We start from the raw sequence: 22,193 nt of genomic DNA on the forward strand, positions 1-22,193 counted from the left end.
CTTGCAAGTTTGAATATGAAAATACGATAATTCTTTGTTTTTCCACATCATTATCTCCATTTCCATTCCTAAGTGGTCTCAGCCAGCACCAGGTAGGGGTTAGTATTCAGATAATATGCCAACACAGATAAGTCTTCCACTGTACATCAGGTTAGTTGTGACTTCTGAACACTATTGTCCACTATAAGGACAGAGTGGCCTGGGCAGGAAAGGGAAGGAAAGGAGAGCTTTCAGATGAGGAAGCAGCAAGACTCCTTTTCACACAGAGACCTTCCAGAGCTTCACTGCTGAGAGAATTTTAGCCTTAGCCATGGAGCCTTTCTTCTTTCTCTTTTTCTAACAGGAAGCCCATCTGGTGGTCTCATGCATAGGCAGCTGCAGTGGGGCCCTGTATGTCAACATTTGTAATGTCAAGGGGTTGTGAAATTTTGCTTTTGTGACAAAAAGTCTTCAGGGCCGTAATTAACAGAGTAGGAAATTTCATTCCAAATAACTTTAACTTCTTTAAAGCCATGCCCATCTGCTAGCCTTATGTCCTCAGCTGAGCAGGAGTCCTGAAAGGAGCAGAGAAAGACAGAGAGGAGAGAGACTCAATTTTTACTTCAGTACATTTTGAGGGAGAAGAAGAGATGGTGAGGAGAATGTTATGGAAAGAAACAGGTCACATTTACAAAAGGAAGTAAGAGGAAACATTATATTTTGACTTCCATTCTACTTTATAAGGTTTCAGCAGTAGCAGTGGAATTTTAGGTTCAGAGAGAACAGATTTAACGTTCGGTAATTATCGAAGTGTATTTTTTGCCATCCTCTTCTCTTTTTTTTCACTCATTTATCTCATTTATTTTCCACCTCCCCCAAAACTTGAAAAGCAACTGAATTTTCCTTGTATAGTAGAGTGACATAAACTTTGTTTTAATATTTTTTGTGGCCAAGTGGGAGAAAATGCCAATAAAACATCAGAAGCAAAGAATTTTCCTGTCTTTGTTTCTATATCTGTATATTTAATTTTTTCCAAAATTGAGATCACACTAGAAGTATTTATTGAGTATCTATATTAGGAACTAAGGAAGTAAAGATAACTAGGTCATATTCCTATGCCCTAGTGACAAACCACACACAGTTAAACAGATCCTTTCAAGTGAGCTTGGACACTGTAATTAAATAGTGTCTGTAAGAACATAAATGAAAGAGCTCCTGAGCCCAGGACGGCCAAGGCTGACCAAGCTTCCTGGAAGAGGTAGCACAGGAACTATAGGGTGAGGAGTTGGTTAGGTAACAAAAGGTAAAGAGGGTACTCTGGGTGAAGGAACAAGTTAATCGTGTGGTAATAGGGTAATATTGGTGGTCCAGAATTGCTGGAGGATGGAATTATAATTTGAAGGTTCCAAGAGTGAGCAGTGGACAAGTTAGGAAGGGCCTAGAAAACTACTACAGAACTGAGATTTTTATTCTTTAGAAAACTGAGACATTTTAGTGGGCATTAAACTGACATTTAGATCATGACACTCAAAGCAGTGGAAAAAGTTTGGGTTGAGAGAGAAGACAGCTCAAATGGGAAGACCAGTCAGGAGCTACAGTTAGTTCAGTGGAGCATAAAATACTGAAGAAGAAATGAAATCCAAACTACTTAGTGGTTAACTAGAATTTTCAATTATTGTTTGCATATAGGGGTTGCAGGAGAAAAGTTATTTAGATTCCCACCATGAATGAGGTGATGATTATCTAATTCAAAAAAACAAGACAAGAAATGGAGTTTGTTCTGTTTCAGTGAGGTGAGGCAAAAGCTGAGTTCTGTTCTCTACACACAGTGTTTACACGTGGCCAGCAGAGACCCAGTTTAGGTTCAGAGAGAGACTGTGAAGATGGAGGCAAATACAGAATTTATCTGTATCTATCATGAGCAGATAAGATACACTAAAGAGCAGACAGGATGCAGGCAATGAACTCTAGGTTTGGTTCTTCTGTAACCCCAATATTGTGGTCAACATGTTTAAAAGTATTACTAGACATTGACTCATTCATAACTCGTAACGTTCCCACAGTCAAAATACAAGACATAATTTACTATCAAGGACCTGACCCAGATCCCCAACTGCCTTATGAGGGGTACACCAAAAGGATGAAATAAGACAAACTTGATAACACATTGGGACGATGGGAGGTCAGTGCCTCAGGATGAGCAAAAACCAAGATACTCCAAACCAGCCACTATTTATTGGGTGTATACAGTGATAGGAGGGTCTAGCAGTAGATTCAGATGTCAGTGTAAAATTCAGAGGTGGATGACTCAGCAGGCAAAAATAGGCCTGGGATGTCTCAAGAGGGTGGAGATAATCTTATGCTAAGAAAGATCTTGCTCACTTTTTCACTTTAGTAGTTTTAGTTTAGTTTTAATGGGTGGAAAAGGAAGGCCCATCCCAAAAGAGTTAATGGGAAGTCTCAAATGGATGGTACCATAATCCCAAACCTCTATTTAGTGCTTAGAGAAGTATGCAAAATTAGCAATTGTGAATAATTTATCAGTCAACTTTTCCTAAAAGATTATTCCCAGTGTGTTGACTGATTGACTGGATCATTCATTTATTTAACAAATCTTTACTAACCACTAACAAAAGGTAATACTTGAATGCATTATGAGAAATGGTAGGAATGTAACTTGGTTAAAACATCGCTATACTCAGTAATATCAGCAATGAATCTCAACTAGAGTGACTGCTTCCCAGAAAACATCTGAAAATATTTGAAACACTTTTGTTTGTCATAATAGAGGAGAAGTGACAACAGGACCTAGTGATTAAAAGCCAGAAGTGTTACTAAACAATCTACCTGAAGACTGCCCTCAACAACTACAAAAAAAAAAAAAAAAAGTATTGGTCTCCAAGTCATGGGGATTGCAAAAATGGAGAAATTCTAGAGTTTGTTGTCAAATTTTGAGTCCCCTGGAGGGACTCATCCCTCTTTGACCCCTTCCTGTCTCTATCTTTTCAATATCAAATAACTACAGGATTAATGTCTTCACATATTGACACAGCCAAAAGGACTTTGTTTAACTTTATGACTAATGCTTGTTCGGATTACTTGGAGCCTCAGACTTATAAATTATTAAACATTTGAAACATACTTATAAAATGTGGTTGTCTTAGTTTCTTTTCTTACTAAGACAAAATATCCAATGCCCAAAGTTAAGGAAGGAAAGGTTTATTTAGGGCATATTTTGTGGAGGTTCAGTCCATACTTGGTTGGCTCCGAGAATAGAGTGGCACATGGCAGAGGAGCGGCAGCTCATGGCAGTGGAAGAGGAGCAAGACAAGCCTCTTCCTGTCCCTTGTACTGTATACAGTTTATCAGGATTAGGGCAATGCCAGTCCAATCAGTGGACTGATACAACAATCACCCACCCTTAATGCCAGCACCTTTAATCCCAACATTGTACTACAAATCAATCACATATTCCAGATTCAGCCACTTCTGAAAACTTGCCCCATGACTGCGTGAGGTTTTGGGGAGACACATAGATACAAACCATAAGATTCCACCTGCTATTCCCTCAGACTCATGCACATCCCTTTATGAAAACTCATTTAGTCCATCTCCAAGAGTTACCAAAGTCGTAACAGTTGCAGCATTGTTGAAAACTCCAAGTCCAAATGCTTCTCTGAGATTTTAGGCAATTCTTAGCTGTGAGCCCCTATACAAATGAAAAGAAAATTAAACACTTCCAACATTCAATAACACAAGATAAACATTTTCATTCAAAAAGTTACAAATGGGGGAATACAAAGGACTGAGATCAAAGCAAATCCAATATCCAGCAGGGCAAACATTAAGCCCTGTAGTTCCATGTCCTGAAGCAATCTTGGCAAATTATGAGCTCCAAAGGATTTGGGTGTTTCAATCCCTATGGCATATCTGATGGTTTTAGCTCCCATGACTTCTCTTTTTAGCTGGCTTTGCTCCCTCCTTGCAGGTTTCCTCAGATAATCCACATTCCTGGCTTTTCCAAAATTTGGGGTCTTGACTGTACCTCTGGCTTCTCTTATAGCTTCATACATTGCCCTCATAGGGGCACACTGACTGGCCTTCCAGTCCTTCTGAAATCAGGGTGAAAGCTTGTTTAATCCCCAACTCTTGCATTGTACATGTACCTAAAACCAGTGCCATACATAGGTGATGCCACGGTCTGCTGCCAGCTGGAGCAGTAGCCAGGCTTTCCTCTCTTTTGACTGTAGGAATCAAGTGCCTGGATCACTGGACACTCTGAATCTAATTCTGAGAAACAAATTTTCTGTGCTGCTGCCATCCTGGAACATGGTACTCTACTGCTTTCTCCTCAGGGCAAAGTCTTTCATTTTTGCAGTTTTGAGGCTGTAAGGGTAGAGTCTTGCTGCTTTTTATGGTGCCCTCAGGCCATTCTGTTCCTTCTCAGCCATTGGGATCTCCTCTTGTCTATCTTTGTAGTCTCCAGCTTTACTGGAGCTCCATTTCTGGCCAAATGCACAACATTTTAAGTCATCCTGCTGAGCTCTTTACTCTTGATTCTCAATATAAATCTAGCTAAAAGCACCAAATAACAGCCATGCTACCACATCAACATTTGAATGCTGTGAAATTTCTTCTACTAATTAGTCCATTGTCGTTAATCTTAGTAACAGTCTTTGGAGATGAGTGAAGTGCTGGTAAACTTTCTTCCAAGCCATAACATACATTATCTGGAGTCCATCAACCAACACAGTCCTTCCCAGAATTCTCAGCAGAAAACTCATGAGCCTGGTCATTACTGGAAGGATTTCTATCAGCTTTTTGCTCTTCTGAGTTCTGATTAGAATCCCCCATCCTATACTACAGCCTAAAGCATTCTAACTCTGTTTTTCTCCCCTCTCCCAGTGCTCCTTTTTTAGTTGGCATCTCTGAATCTTTCCAAACTCTTCTCTTACCAAAGTCTCCCAAAGTCTCCTGAACCACATGGTCAGGTATAGTGTCAGTAATGATCCCGCTTCTGGTACCAAATTTTGCTTTAGTCCCTTTTCTCCTATTGCTGAAACAAAATATCTAATGCCCAAAGTTAAGGAAGATAAGGTTTATTTAATTTGTAAACTTTTCAGGACATAATCAGCTGACTCCCAGGACAAGGTGGCACATGTCAGAGAGGCAACTGTTCATGGCAACAAAGAGCAGCAAACCCAACAAGCATAGTGATAAAAACCTCTTTCTGTCTCCTATATTGTATTCAGTCTACCAGGATTAGGGTGATGCCAATCCAATTAGTGGATTGATCCAGCAATCACTCACTCTTAATCCCAGCATCCTTAAGCCCAGCATTGCCCTATGAATAAATCATACACTCTAGATTCAGCCACCTCTGGAAAAACCCTATGACCACAAGAGGCACAGGGGGACATCTAGATGCAAACCATAACAATGGTCTCTTCCTTCAATGAATTTCCTTAAATCATCTCAATGTTTATTTTGACTGAAATTAATTCCTTTAAAATAAAGCAGTCTACACTATATGTCACCAAAAATGAAGGTTTAATAAACAAAGGTTTTTATAGGGAATTGGGGAAATATAAATCAGTACTGTACAAGAGTACAAAACAAACTAAATGCGGTGGTGCATTCCTGTAATATCAGCACTTGGGGGCTAAGGCAGGAATATCACCCTGAGTTCAAGGCTATCCTGGGCTATTAGTAAGTTCAAGGTCAACCTGAATAGCATAGTGAGACACTGTCTCAAAACAATCAAACAGAAACAAAATAAACAAACTACCACAAAACCACCATAGTACAAGATAAAGATAATAATTTGTTTTCTGTTAACATAAAGGAAAATCTAGGGAAAAAACCTCTCTGAGAAGCTTTAAAAAGGAGCTCACTTAGTATATGATTTGCACTTAGTTTATTCAAAAGTACATTAAACATTATAATGTTAAACAAAACAATCCCTGTGCTTTCCCTATTTTTAGGGGAAAAGGGGAAGTACTGGGAATCAAACTCACAACCTTGTGCTTTCCAAGCTCACACTTACGCTGCTGAACTATATCACCAGCCCTGTTTTCTCTTTTTGTGGCATCCCAGATTGAATTGGAGAGTACAACTAGATCTTTAAAAAAGTATATTAAAAGCCAGGTATGATGGCATATGTCTGTATTCCCAAATTGAAGCAGGAGGCTCTCAAGCTCCAGGGCAGTCTGGGTTGTATAGGAGATTCAAGTATATTATGGCTTAAAAATTCAAACAATAGGGGCTGGCAATTTAGCTCAGTGGCAGAGAGCCTGCCTGGCAAGCATGAGGTCCTGAATTCAACTCCAGATACCCAAAAACAAATAAAATTAATTACTAAAAACATTCAGACAATGATCAAAAATATACTTTTAGTGTGTGCAATGGCAATAGGACTTTCATTGAACAGTTGTTGAATTAATAATTTCCCACTCTCATAAACTTTTATGTATATTTTATTAAATGTGAGGTACTAATACTATTTGGATAAACTGTACATTTTAAAATTTTAATATACACAGTTAGAAAAATGGGATAGTCCAAGGAATTACACAGCAAAGGAAGCTTGTTTTGAGGTTGTTGTTTCTCCCAGAACATCTTCACACACACTGACATGGTTAGTTACTAAAGATAAACATAAGATATTAATCAGCCATCTACAGTATAGCTTTCTGTTTTATGCTACTAGGCATTAAATAACTGAATTATGTTTATTAAAGTGCACTGTAAATTAGAAAAACCATCTTGTAAAGGCTTATAATTTTCATGACCACACAACTTACAATAGGGAAACATGTCCTTTAATTTCAGCAGCCCTGAAAATTCCCCTCCAATTCACCAGAGCATTCAGACCTAAACAGGTGGCATTGGTGCAAAAGAGGTTTCCCCCAAAGGATGTCTTTTGAACTAACAATGTTAGTATTGTAACCATAAATACCCGGAAAAAATTGATAAGTATATTCTGTCCCCAAAGTATATTTTTTGCTATTTTCTTTTGTAAAAGCAGTCATTATTTGTAACAGGCAGACACCATCATAAAAACAAGTGGGAGAGATCTGTCCATCTGCTACATAGAATTTAAGTCAATGTTTTCATGTATTATTTAATAATTGACATGAAAATAAAAATGAAGCGATGCAGTCAAAGTGCTTTCAAAAGTATCAAGTAAAAGCTGGAAGTTGACTACGGTGATAGAACTTTTGCCTAGCATGGAAAAGCCCCCGGGTTCAACCCCAGCATTACAAAAAAGAAACAAGTATAAAGTGAAAAACAACATCATTGTTTTTGTTGTCACTGTGGAGACTGGACTTCAAGAAAATAGCAGTTTAGAGGCTGGGGATTTAGCTCAGCGGCATAAGCACCTGCCTTGCAAGCAGGCAGTCGTGAGTTCAATCCCCGGTACCGATAAAAAGGAAAAAGACAAAAAAAGAAAGAAAAACCAACCAGTACTTTCCTGTGGATTCCAAGAAGTCGATAGAGTCAAAATTCATTCTGTATGGTCTAACAGGGCAATGGTCTTACATTATTTTGATATATTTGATGCTACAGTATATGAAGTTATACTCAAAGATTTCAAGGAAAGAGACAATATGGTAACTACTTTTATATCAGGATTATCTTGTGGTGAAACACTATTTTGCTTAAATGGTTATGTTTTGATCTGCACGGTTTTGTTGTTATGCCCTCTTTTATCTCAATCTCCATTTTATTATTTACTTTTTTATTTTTATCCTTTTAATTAAGGGAAAAATAAAAAAATAGCAAGATAAAAAAAAAGAAAGAAAGACAATAAATCGGGAACAGGCTCTGTCCCAGTGCACATAGATGGGAACTAGCTCCAAACCCATCTGCACAGTTCTTGGACCACACTAGATTCAAATTCATTGGAACAAAAGGCCTATAGTGGATACTCACAAAATATTTGTTTGATGAATGACCTTGGCCTTTTCAAATTTATAGATCTTTATTTTATATATCATACATAAGACAAAATGTTTATTCATTGAATTCCCTTAAAATTTTGAGTGCCTTTTATATATCCCATGTGAGTGCACACATGTGCACACTCACACACAGATGAAAAGAAATCTATGAAGAAATGTTATTCTACAAATGATGGTTTGTGCTTAGATATAAAATTTTCATAATGTTTAAAGAAACCAAACTTTCCTAATGTTTCAGAGTTTCAGCAAGCTTCAGAAGCCTAAATCTTCTGAGCCTCTCTCAACTCCTAACAATAACCATTGCAATCAACAAGAACAGTAACTGGCTGGAAACTGGGACACACTGGAACTCCATGTTCAACATCTATTGAGAATTCACTTAATCAGATCACTTATTCTAATTCTTGACTTCTGCCCAAAGTATGAATAATATAAAATTACCTATGTCATAACTTTGCTGTTAAATGTAAATTAAATATTGCATACAAAATAGTGAATACATACAGAGTATCAAAAGTAGAAGAGTGATCTCAGACATCTTTGCCCTTTTTTGTTTAGCAATGAAAAGAAATGAAGTTGACTTCTGGGAGAACATGGTGGATAGACAGCAGCAGCTACAGAGGCTCTCTGAGATAACCCACTTAGAATCCAGGAATGGTGCGGGGCGAGAAGTCCTAAGCAAGGGGAGATATACCCTGCTGACCCAGGAATGAACTAAACTCAGAGAAACCAACCGGAAGTGCAATCCCGGCACTGTAACAGGAACAGATAAGGTCTCAGAGTGGAGGCTGGAGCCTGCGCCCTGCTGCTGTGTCCCAATCGGCATGGCAAAGAGAGAGATGCGAAAGCTCTGAGAGTGGGAAGCAGCGAATGGAGCTGAGAGCGGGACTGGCCGGGAGCCCTGCATCAACCTCCAGTGAGTGAGTGAAACAGGGACCCTTCCATAGAGTAGGAGTCTTCAGCAAAGGACATACTGGGACTGGGCAGACTTGCCAGAACAGGATGCTGCAGTGTCGCATATTCCCCTCTCAAGTGGGACTGGTGGGAAATGCCTGGCCTGGGTGACGCCGCTGACTTATGACCCAGTAGGCTAGCCCAAGCCAGGTCCCAGCGCCTGGAGGTGCACCCTAGCAGTGAAGCCTTCAGTAGGTTGACCTGGAGGGGTGAGCCCAGCATAGGCTGCCCAGGTCTGTGTCTCCCTAGTACACTGCAGTGGGCAGGAACACCTAGCTGGTGCAATTCAAACAAACTGTAACAGACAAAGAGAAAAAAAAACTGGGCCTCCTATATTCGCTTGTATAGAAGGAACAAAAGGGATGGGAAGAGGAAGCAACAAGAAAGGGTCGTCAGTCCCCAATCCTGAGAAACATGCAGTATCAGACACGACACTAATAGACATAAATTGATATCTCCAGAGCTTCATAGACGAGTTCAAAAATGAAATTTTTAATGACCTAAAGCAAGATATAAGTGGAATAGTTAGAGAAATGCTAAGCACCACCCAAGAAAAAACAGGTGGTAGAATGGAAGAACAGAAAAAAAGGGGAAAATTGTTTGATGGAGAAAATAGAGAAAACATAGAATACATGAAGCAGGTTCAAAGAGATTACCAGGAAACTAAAAACTCTATTGAAAACTGGCATAACAGCTTGAAAGAAACTAAGGATAGATTATCTGAACTGGAGGGCAGACTTGTAATGTGGGAGCATGAAATGAAAAACTTCTTAAAAATAACAAGAAAACAAACAGCAATAATACAAAGGCTAGAAGATGATAAGAGGATCTATAACTTAAGAATTAAGAACATAAAAGAAGAAGTAGGGACACAAACAAATGGACTACAAAGGCTATTCACAGAAATAATACAAGAGAATTTCCCTAATTTAGCAAAAGGTAAAGATACTCAGATGTATGAGACATACAGGACCCCAGCCACCTACAACCCAAACAGAGCTACACCCAGGCATATAATAATCAAAATTCCAGAAATCCAATATAAGAACAGAATATTAAAAGCCGTCAGAGATAAGAAACAGATCACTTACAAGGGAACACTCATCATAATTAAAGCAGACTTCTCGGCACAAACCATCAAATCACGAAGAGCATGGGGGGAAATAATTCAAGCTTTGAAAGATAATAACCTCCAGCCAAGATTGATATATCCTGCACAACTGTCCCTAGAAATTGATGGAAAAACAAGATGCTTCCAGGATAAAGAGGAACTAGGGAAATTTGCAAACACCAATTCAACTCTACAGAGAATACTGCAGGATATTCTAAAAAAGGAAAATACCAAGATTCCAGAAATAGTGGCAGAAAGGCCACAATGAATGGAGCAGAAAGCGAAATGAAGAAGACAAACTGACAACAAACGACAGAAAAAGATCTCAACAGAATTGAGGCAGAAAAGATTGGATGGTAGGAACAGCCTATTTTGGAGAAAACAAGACATTATTATAGCTAGTGCTTATTTAGTATCATCTTGTTTTGAAGTCCCATCAAGCTTTTATTCTTCTGTCTCCATCAGTCTTAACAGGTTGTATCTTATTGGATTTTATTATATGTGATAATATAAGCAAAGACTTTTATAGACAAGGAGATTATACAGAAACCATTGTTCATTTCTGTTTAGTTGGTTCTAAATACCCTGTAATAATGTCATTCTCTTGAATGGTTTTACATTGTCTCGATATGTTTGGTGCTACAGTATACGAAGTTATTATACTCAAAGATTTCAAGGAAAGAGACAGTATGGTAACTACTCTTATGTCAGGATATCTTGTGGTGAAACACTATTTTGCTTAAATGGTTATATTTTGACCTGCGCTGTTTTGTTGTTATGCCCTTTTTTATCTCAATCTCCTTTTTTAAATTATTTACTTTTTTATTTTTATCTTTTTAATTAAGGGAAAATAAATAAAAAATAGAATACATTATAGTAACCTACTCAGATTTCCTGTTAACTTGATTTGAAACCCTGTATTGCCCTCACCATCTTGTTTTGACTGATTTTCCCCTATTCTGCTTTGCTTGATAGTACCAAGTTCAAAAGTATAGGCAACAACTGTGAAGACAATAAGATTCATTACGATGCACATTCTGGTTGACTATTATCTTCTTTTGGGGCTGGGGATTTAGCTCAGCAGCATAAGCACCTGCCTTGCAAGCAGACAGTCGTGAGTTCAATCCCTGGTACTGATAAAAAGGAAAAAGACAAAAAAAAAAAAAAAACCCACACTATTATCTTCTTTTAAAGTCCTGTATTGTCTCCAATGTTTTGGTTTTATTCTTTACTGTTTTGTTCAATTTTATTATAACTGATGACATAGGCAATTCTTCTTAAGATAGCAAGCGACAGTATAGTAACCATTGTTGATCACCTTGATACATTATCTATTATGTCCATCCTTTTGATTTGACTGACTCTGTTCTGATATGTCACATTTGGTTTTACTCTCTTCAAAAAAAGTATTAAGAACTGTGGGTTCTTATTACAAAAGAAAAGAAAAGAAAGTGCTCTAAAGGATATAACTGCATATATGTTTAAGTGTATAAGATAGATAACCATATTACTGAGTTTTTTTGGATCATTGAACAAAACTGTTTGTACTCTCACTGTTTGAATGTCCACTTTATATGCTTTAATTTTGTAACCTGAACAACTATTTCTAAGATGAGAATATGTAATCTATTAACTAGTGATTTCCTACTGTTTTTTTCTGAAATTCTGTATAACTTGCACCGTTTTTCTGTTTTTTCTTTCTTTTTCTCCTTAAATAAAATTTAAAAAAGAAAAGAAATGAAGTCCCAGAGACAGTAATATGAAGAAAGTCACACAGTTTTTCAATGCCAAATTCAAAAGCAAAACCTGGGTCTCGAAACATTCAGCTTGATGCTCTTTTCAAAGCATCATACAAGAGTACAAACTAAACTAACTTCAAACCATGAATAGTAAATTTTATATCATGAAACACATCAGAAAATTCCACTGTCAAGCTAGTCACTCTATCAACAAAATTTACCTTATTTTGGACTAAGGTAAAGCCTTCAAGGTGACTTACTTGGCTTATTTTCTGGATTAGTTTCTATAGATGCTTTAAAAAATGTTTTTCCTCAGCCTTTCTCATGGAAACAGAAGCTAAATATTAACACTCATTAATCATTTCCTCATATGTGAGAAGGAAGTTTAGTAGAACTATAAGCTGAAACATCAAGCTGATTCTCCCGTACCCTGAATTCTTGTGCATTCTCTGCTCGTCGTGAGATTGTGAGCCACTGAGAACAATCTGGGAAGGGTAAAGCACCTCGGAGCAGTGTGGGTTGAGACATTGCGAGCAGAGGGTGGTATGCATTTCCCTTTATTTCTGTTTCCTTCATTTTAAGATTTTCCTTATTTAACTGATTTCACAGAGCAACTTGTTCTGTTGGTCTGAGAAGAATTAGTTCATGTATTTTAATTTTTAACTTTATGATTAGTGAGTTTTCCATCACTACAAGGAAATACATCAGGCAACTGACTTATAAAAAGAAGTTTATTTTGGCTCATGGTTCTGGAATTGCAGTCCAAAATTCCATAGCTTCCTTCTTTGGCTATCCTATCATAAAGGAAATGTGTGGCGAAGCAAACTATTCACCATATGAGCTGGAGAGCCAAGAGAAAATTGGCGGAGACACTGCGGATGCATAAGCTTCTTTGAGGACGTGTCCCAGATGACTTAGGGCTTCTTAGAGATAACAGCACCTTTAGCAGTGCCATCCCAGGAAGAAAGCCTGTAATATACAGCTCTGTGAAGATCAATTGTATGCTCAATTGTATGCTGTTGTATGCTCAAAAATTAGAGCATACAATATAATGAATGGTATGGGTCCCCATTTTCCAGTCTACTCTTCCCCAACTTTCTTTGCCCTCTTCAGAATTTTAAAAGCAAATATGATTCATCATATTCAGTCCATAAATTCTCTGATATACATATACAGAAATAAAAATATAGATTAGATATAATAGATGAGAACTGTATATATATGACATACGTGTGTAAAATAGATGAAGACTTTAAAAAATGTAATCCCAGGATCATCATCACATTTGACAAAATTAGCAACAAATCTTAAATATCATCTGATACTCAGGTTACATGCAATTTTCCTAAACTTTTTTTTGACGTGCCAGGAGTCTACTAAGGGCCTAAGCATGCTAAGCATGCACTCTACCACTAATCTGCACCTTCAGGCCTTAAGCATGTGTTTTAAAATAGTTTGCAGTTCCTTGATTTAGCACACTTCTTACATGTTTTATAAATTCTTTACCTGTTAGTCTGTTTTCAGTTGGTACATATGATAATTAATTTCATAAGACCTTAGAAGATAAGTAAATGAATCTCATGCTGGGAAAATAAAAGGAAGTCAGAGGAAGTGGGGAAAGAATTGGGGTGTGCTCCCTACAGTGAATGTGATCAGTATGTGCTGCAAACACGTACTAATAAAAGTCAGGAAAAAAGGAAAAGAATGGAAACGTAAACTGGTAAAAATTAAACAAAACAAGTGCTAGAAATAAACAAATTAATTAAATAGGTTTGTTTGAATAAAAATCCAAACAAACTTTTAAAACTATGTTTAGTTGACATTGTCTCTGTCTCTTATTTGTTTTCTTCCCTGAATACATTTTTTTCCTATGCAGTTTGTTGAAAAATTTATTATTTTGTCTCTTAGGATTTTCTGTGTTTGGCAGATTGCATCCCCTGCATACCATTTAATATGTTCAACTATCATTCTTACTTCTATTAAGCTGGTAAGTTAAGATGCTTAATTATGTCGGTAAAGGTTCAGTTTTCAAGAAGTAATATTTCATGAGAGGTACTTAATGTCGGCCTGTCTCTCCTACGTTTAGGGATAAGATTTATCTGGGAGCTAGGTAAAGTGTTACATGACTGTAATCCCAGTTACCTGGGAGACTGAGGCAGGAGGATTGAAAGTCTGAGGCCAGCTTCAGCAATTTAATGAGAGATTGTTTCAAAATGAAAATATAAAAAGGGTAGAGGATATATCTCAGCACCTCCTGAGTTCTGGCCCTTGTTCTACCAATTTAAAAAAATTATCATTGACGTCAAGTGCAATCAGACTTCATCACTGATAAAATTTTCTCGTCAATCTTTTAGCCTTTTTTAAAGGACTGATTGTTGATTCATTACTTTATCAAAGCCTGTAAAATGAACATTCTCCAATTCTATCATTCCTCATGCACTTATAAGCTAGAATTCTACCAAAAGGAAGGGAATCTGATCATTAATGCTTTTATTATAACTAGAGAAACTCAGTATAGGGAGCGGAAGTTAGATGCCTTTTTTGCCTGTATAAAGTTTAATTTTCAATTCATTTTAGAAGTATCATTATAAACTCATGAATTTTTATTTTATAATCTGATTTTGCAGTCCACTGTACTCAATTCTTTCTCCCGCTGAAATTATCCTATCTCTAGCCAGGAAGAGTTCTAAAGTTGCCACCTGCATTTTTTAGGTAAGACCTGACTTTGTCAGCCTCCTTACTTTCTGGCACAATTAGATGATTCAGAACTATGTTACACATAGTGTGCGCCACAGCCTTGCTGTAGCAGACCCAGTTATGTGACTCCCTGGCCATAGCCTTTTGGACAAAGCCATTAAAGAGCATCAAGAAGGCCAGGTGGCACCAATGACAATCACAGAGACATCTGCTTCAAAAAGGTTCATTAAGAAGGTTCCTCAGCACCTTTGAGATGCAAGTCAACTGCTCACTCCTGCTCAGCTAATCAAGCAGGCAACAGCTGCTTCCAGTCTTTTGTGTGGCTCGTGGCAGCACAGACAGCACCTCAGACTACGTGTTTTAGCCTCCCACCTGTGAGTGCTTAGATTGCACCTGCTCACCTCGCTAGCCCTCGGGCAACAGGCTACAGGCTACAGGGAAGGTGTCTTAACAGCACTTGCTAATCAATCTGGCATGTATACTGTTGCTATTACTCAGTGGCCTCAGGAAAAAGGCAAATATTTATCAGTGAAAGAAGGGAATAGAGGAGAAGTTGGCAAGTTCTTTACCTTCCTCACTTTTTGACACTGTTCCAAGATATAATGCACAGCAATACATTGTTCCAGAGACTTCCCAGGTAATAAATAGCTCAGGTGAGCAGGCAGCTAGCTGTGTTTTCTGGAAGACTGCAGCTAGTTGGTGACATCCTACCTTATATTTGTCCCCCTCATTCCCTGCCTCTTTTTCCCTATGGTTGTGCCTTATGCAGATACACAGCAATAAAATGGGAATGTAAGATTTAGTGAGAAAATATCTTTGTTACAATTTCTTTTTTTGAATGGAATTGTTACAGTTTCAATCTGAAGGGCATCAGCTGACATAGCAATGCTCTCCTAAGCTTTGCCTCTTCATACCTACGCCTTGAACAGAAGAGTTGTGGTGCACACTTTGGACAGAAGGCTTATACATCCAGGGAACAGAAACACTCAGCATAGCCACAAGAAAATCTTCTACATATGGCAACTTTTACAGGAAACTCAAAATCCAAGGCTTGGTAGCATAGCCATAACTGGGAAAGTCAGGCAGAAGAACTCTCTGATGGTAGAGATTTGGTGATTGTGCTACTTTGGGGTTAAGAGCAACTGTAGGAAGTTCTTTCAAAATAAAGACTGTGTTCTATATTGGGGGAATTCAAATTGAGTAGGAGTGGGGTGGAGACTGGAAAATGGTACTTTTTAAAAGCTCTCTAAACTTATCTGATGTACTATCAGGTTTCAGAAGACACAGTCAGTACCCATGTCTTCTTCCAAAATACAAGAAAAAGAAGATGAAATTTTGAGATAATCACACCTTACCACAGTCATTTTCTTGGCTCCACTTAAAAGAGAAAAAAGTGAAGGGAAATTGGGCATCACATGTAAACTCTCAACAACCTCCTCAGAGGATATTTACTGAAAACTAATCAAGTTTTCCAAGCAAGTAAGCGAATCTAACATTAAAAAGAAAGGACTGAATAGTAATCATCACAATTTGTGAGTCACATTTGACACAGATATAAAGCCAGGTTGCAAGTATTTTTAACCTCTTATATCTATTGTTTTCTTTTTCATAATCCATAAGACTCAAAATCTCAACCTTTCTTTTCTGCTCACAACTAAAGCTATTGGATCTAAAAAATTGCCAGCAAAGCCCAACTGCAGGAAGATCTTTCCTTTCAAAGATTTTATTGCACGATGTGTCACCTCAACTTCTCCATAGAAGTATGCAGACAACAGTATTCATGCATCTCTCACCCCTCTGCCAGCTTGGTCGACTCTCTGTGTCTCTTCCTCCTTTCTATAAGAAACAAAACTTTATAGATGTAGGAATCTCATTCTTCTCGTCCCTGCTGAGATGTAGTTGGGTTGTTTCTTTGTTTGTTTTGTTTTTTGAGACAGGGTTTTACTGTGCAGTTCAGGCCAGTCTTGAGTTCCCTCTGTAGCCCAGATTGGTCTCAAACTTGCAGTGATCCTCCTTTTGCAGCCTCCCAAATATTGGGATTACAGACATGTGCCCAGCCTGTAGACGCTTTAATGAATGTAGAATTTATTATGCTTCTGACATTTTAATAATGTCACTACATATGTATCAAAAGAAATGTGGAATAATAATTGACATTTTCTGAAATTATATAAATTATATCATACTCTTGGGTGGCCTTCTACATGAGCTTTTGGTTTCCTTCAACATTGTAAGATTTTAATGGTCTTTGTTCATTATATTTAACTACTACATTTTATTTCATTGTATGAATATTCCACAGTGTATTTATTTATTCTTTGTGATGGCTATTAAGTAACTTCCAAATTACTACTTATTTATTTGTCTTTTTGAGACAGGATTTCACTGTGCAGTTCAGGTTGGCATTGAACTCACTTCACAGCCCAGGTTGGCCTCAAACTTGCAGAAATCCTCCTGCCTCAACCTCCCAAGTCCTGAAATTATAGGCGCAACCAGCCTCGTGTTACTATTTAAGCAGTTTTGCAATCAACTCATATGTGTTAATCAGCCTACATCTTAGAGGCTTAAAACACAGAACATCTGTTTTTCCCTCAGTGAAACAGTGATGAGGATATAGCTTTATCCTAAGATTGGGCTATCAAGGAATATAGAAAAGAAAGAGGAAAACAGATTTCTAAGTGCTCTGTGAACACTGTACTTTATATTCCCCACCCCCAAGACCCTGTGCAGGTCAGGCAAGTGCTCTACCACTAAGCCTCACCCCTGACCCTCTAGGTTCCTTTTCCTGCTCTTCGAAGTAGAGTGTTCCACTGGAGTTCTTACTCGCCTTACTTCTGGGCTGGTCAGGGATAGCAGAGGAAGAAGATGAAAAGAAAAAGTGGAGAGGTAAATTAGCTGTTCAGTTCAGTGTTACTTAAATCTGTGAATGAGATGGCTACCAAAGTATTTACTTTTCAGAGTCTTCAGGTAGATGCTGTATGCATTGTCTTTTATGGCTACAGGTCAGTGGGGAAGACAGGATAGAGTATACCTGTTCCATTGCACTTGGAACCAGAATCTTCTCTATAAATTCTACAAATTTATTTTATTCATTGTATTATATAGAAAAAAATAATCCAAAAGTCTACTAATGGTTTGGTACTTTTGAGGCTTGCTTTGTGGCCTAATAAACATCATTTACTATGGATATTTGTATGTTGATCAGATGTTATTGCTTTTCTCTCTATTTGCTATAATACCATACCTCCTTCCAGCAATGTGCTAACACAAGCAACTATCAGCTTTTCAAGCAAACTGTGCAACTTTTCCAACTCACTGTTCAGTGATGTGATGGTGAGAACTCAGCCATGGTGGGAATATTGACACCAGTTTGCTAGATCTTTCCTTGTTTCTCACCCTACCCCACCTCCACTGCCCAGAGAGCTGCCTCTAACTTTAAACATTTTTCAGCCTCCTGTCTCCACAAACTACCTCTTCTTCTATCTCAACCAACCCATGAAAATTTCCCATTAATTATGTATTAACCAAGGATCCCCAGACAGACAGAACCAATAAGAAATATAGACATATACAGTTTTTCTTTTAGAAATATATCCCAGAGTGGTATAGCTGGATTAAGCAGTGTATCTATTTTTAGTTTTTTGAGGAAATTACATATTGATTTCCAGAGTGGTTGCATTAGTTTCATTCACATCAGCAGTGTCGGAGGGCTTCTTTTTCTCTACATTCTGGCCAGTATTCATTACTTCCTGTATTTTTGATGGTAACTATTTTGACTGGTGTAAGATGGAATCTTAGTGCAATTTTGATTTGCATTTCTCCAATGGCTAAAGATGTTGAGAACTTTTCATATTCTTATATTTATATTTCTTCTTTTGAGAATTCTCTGCTCAACTCTTTTGTCCTTTTATTGAGTAGCTTTTTAATGTAAACTTTTAAAAAAATTCTTTAAACATCTAGATATTGATTCTCTATTAGAAGAGAAGATAGCAAAGACTTTTCCCATCTTTAAGTTGGCTCTTTCCTTTGTTGGTTAATACCTTCACTGTACAGAAGCACTTTAGTTTGAGGTAGTCCCATTTACTGATTCTTGATATTCTTCCTTGTCCTTGTATTAGGGACCTATTCAGGAAGTCAGTTGGTGCCTATGGCTTTAAGTGTTTCCCATTTATTTTCTTGAAGAACTTTCAAGTTTTGCAGTCTTTCAGATTTGATTTTAGTGCAGGGAAAGAAGTAAGAATCTAGTTTTAATTTTCTACATGTAAAAATCCACTTAAAGTCCAGCATCATTTGTTAAAGTGGCTTTTTCCAGTGCATTCTGTTAGTCCCTTTGTTGAAAATCAGATGGCTACAGGTTTGTTCTTTTCATTAACCTACATGTTCTATTCCATTAACCTACATGTCCATTTTTGTGCCAGTTCCATGTTGTTTTGTTACTATGGCTTTGTAATACAATTTGAAATTGAATATTGTGATGCCAGTATTATCCTTTTTATTCAAGATTGCTTTGGCTGTTTTGGTCTTTTCTGCTTTCATATGGATTTCCTCTGTCTTTTTGTCTATCCAGGGTCCCACATGATTAGATGATACCAGCTCACACTGAGGACGGATCTTCCCTGCTCAGCCCACAACTCATATGCTACTCTTCTCTGAAAACATGGTCACGGACACACCCAGAAACAGTTCCTTCCCAGTCATCTAGGTACCCTTAAGCCAGTCAAGTTGACATCTACATTAACCATCACAGGTTATACATTCAACTGTGATTCAGAAAAGGGAAAGGAAAAGGACAGAAAAAGGGAAAAACTATGTATATAATGGATAGTTAAGGTAGTTATATAGCTAGTTTCTCTTAGTTCATTGAAAAAAAAAGTTTGTACTAACATTGTTTGGACAAGATATGATGCCTATATCTTGTAGTCTGAATTAGGACTATGAAGATAATAATATTCAATGTATTAATTATTGTTACTCTCCTACTAGCCTGTTCTGAAACCCTGTTTTATTGGTTTATTCCTCTTTTAAAAAATAATAAAGCGTAAGTTATATGTTCAAAATCACATGTTTAGGACACAGGCCTTTGGTAGGATTTTTTTTTTTCGTACCAGGCATTGAACTCATGACCTCCCACTTGCCAAGCAGGCACTTATGCCACTGAGCTAAACCCCAGTCCCCTTGGTAGGATTTAAATGGTAAATCCCTAACTCACAAATTCTGTTGAGACCTCCTTCCATCTGTTTCTACGAGCCCTTAGGTGGTTCTAATGCCTGATAAAGTTTGAGAGTCAGCATAAAAGAATAAAAGATTAGCAGTTATTAACATCTTTAGACAAGTAAATTGAGCATATATATTCTCTTTAATATCCTTCAAGTAAATAAATAGATAGATATTAAATGGTAGGATTCTTTCTACATTGCATTTGTACATTATCTAAAGTATCTAAAAATTGTGTAAACTATTAAACTTAAAAAAGTAAGAGAAACTATTAACATACTTGAATATAATTCTGATTGGTGTGATACTTGCGTGCATTGCTGCTGATTTATAGGAAGATTTTACTTTGATTTATGTTTTTGTTTTATTACTACTGACCTTTGGGTGATCCTATTTTGTGAGGAAGTTCTTTGGATCACAATACTACAATATTGGTCTCTAAATGAACACTTCTACTGGAGTTCATTTTCTGGCTAATTTGCATCCAAATGACTCTATCTGAAACACTGATAACAGGGCTAAAGATAGTTTAAAGACCCATATCTATGGAAGAAAGCTTATTAGAGTTCAGCACCAAGAGTTGTATTATGCTAGAGAATCAAATTTCCTATGTAATAATTTTCTAATCTATGCATTCTAAAGATACAAATGCACTTTTAGGCTATTGCTCAAATAAATAGAACCTGAAAACGTTTTGCAGTAGTTAATAGACGACAAGCACATAAAGAATGGAGAAAGTTGAACACTTTGATATTTCACAATTTCCTTGGTTTTTACATGTTATTTTAATAATCTATTAAGTAAATACAGCAAATCTCCAACTTATGAGTGAGTTCCTGTTCCAGAAAAACATTCGTACGTCAGATTCTTTTATAATTTGACAAAGTAAGTCTTATAGAGTACACCTCTGAATATTATACAGTACACCAAAGTTCGCAACTCAAATGTTCCTAAGACAGACACATTGTACTATTCTTAGATTAAAACAACAAAGCAACAACAAACTAATGTTCAGAACTGTTAAATAACCCATCCTATGTCACAAATATCAGCCTAACCTGGGGCTGTCTGACTGCAAGGTCCATGTTCTTACCTCTATCATTTGTATATTGTTCTTTAGAAAAAGTCTTTTTATAAAGAAAATATTTCCATGTGTTAGAAGTACAGTGTGAACTCACCCAAGCAAGGATCAGTTCTGAGCATAAAATAGAGTAAATTGGAAGGCAATTTCATGAAATGCATAAAAACATACACTATAAATCTTTCAGGTTTTTAAAAGTAGGCATTTCAGATTAGCTCTCTACATTTGGCTACACAATCTTGTCCAAAAATGAGTTAGTGCAGCTTGCCAAGATAATGATCACAATGGCACAATTAAGTTTTGAGAATGCCACTTAATGAACATAGCAAATATTCATAGACTCTTCTGGATAAAGATCTGGCTTGTTCCCTCTCAAGAACCACCAGGAGCACAGTCACCGTGTCCTCTGTGTGCAGCCTGTGGGCCCAACACATAGGAAAGAGATACCAGTCCACCTGCTAGGATGCTACACTGCAACGTTTGCTTCTCTTTGTTCTTATGACCATTCATGATAAATTTTATAGAATAAAGCTTTACAATAAAATGCAATGCCAGCCAGAGGCTTCTCTTACAGTACTACTTAAAAGCTAACTTTTGATGCATTTCAGAAGAACATTAAACTTAACAAAAGTGTAGCACATCTGAAGATGTTCAGAAATGACATTACTTGACTTGGCAGGTGAAAATCCACCAGAAATTTGCACTGCTTCACATAATTATTTGCTCTAGTTAAAACACACAACATCCAAAAACCATTGTTCGAAAATAACAGACAGGAAATATCTACCTAAAGGGAATCTAAAATGTTCCCACAGCTGAACATGTTTGAAAAACATATGGACAGTCTAAAGGCATATTATATAAATTTTTACTTAACCAGAGCATCTCAAAGTTTGAACATTTCTGGGGAAATGGATTGTGTGTGCATGTGTGAGTGTGTGTGTGTGTGTGTGTGTGTGTGTGTGTGTGTGTATCTACAGTGTAGAGCATGATCTCATCACTGCCTCTTCACAATGAAAATAAATAGACCAGAGATGGCAAACAAGTTCCAAACAGAAAGAGCAAAACAAACAAACACAGAGGTAAACCAGGTGCTGGAAGCTTCTGCAGCCAGAGTACTCAACTCATTTTCAGAACTTTCATTTCTGAGGCAATATGATATCAGGGAGTCGGTGCCAAATGAAGCACATGTAAACGCATTTTATGACTGACTATTCAATCAAAATGTGCTTTACCTCAGAGAGTCTTTAAGAGATATGATTAAAGAGGCTTTCCAAAAAGAAAAAAAAAGTCCAGTCACTTTAAAAGTGAAGAAATAGTAACTTTTATTAAGCTAAAACTTGAACAATGAGGTTGTAATAGGTCCTCTGCACCTACACAGGCAGTATGCCAATGCAGTAGACAGTAAAAATCAAACCCCAGGAAGGTCTTTATTTCTTGGAGCTGACCAGGAA

The sequence above is a fragment of the Cavia porcellus genome, unplaced genomic scaffold (genome assembly GCF_034190915.1).
Source record: "Cavia porcellus strain 051 isolate PalLab524CR breed Dunkin Hartley unplaced genomic scaffold, mCavPor4.1 scaffold_24, whole genome shotgun sequence".
NCBI lineage: Eukaryota > Metazoa > Chordata > Mammalia > Rodentia > Caviidae > Cavia > Cavia porcellus.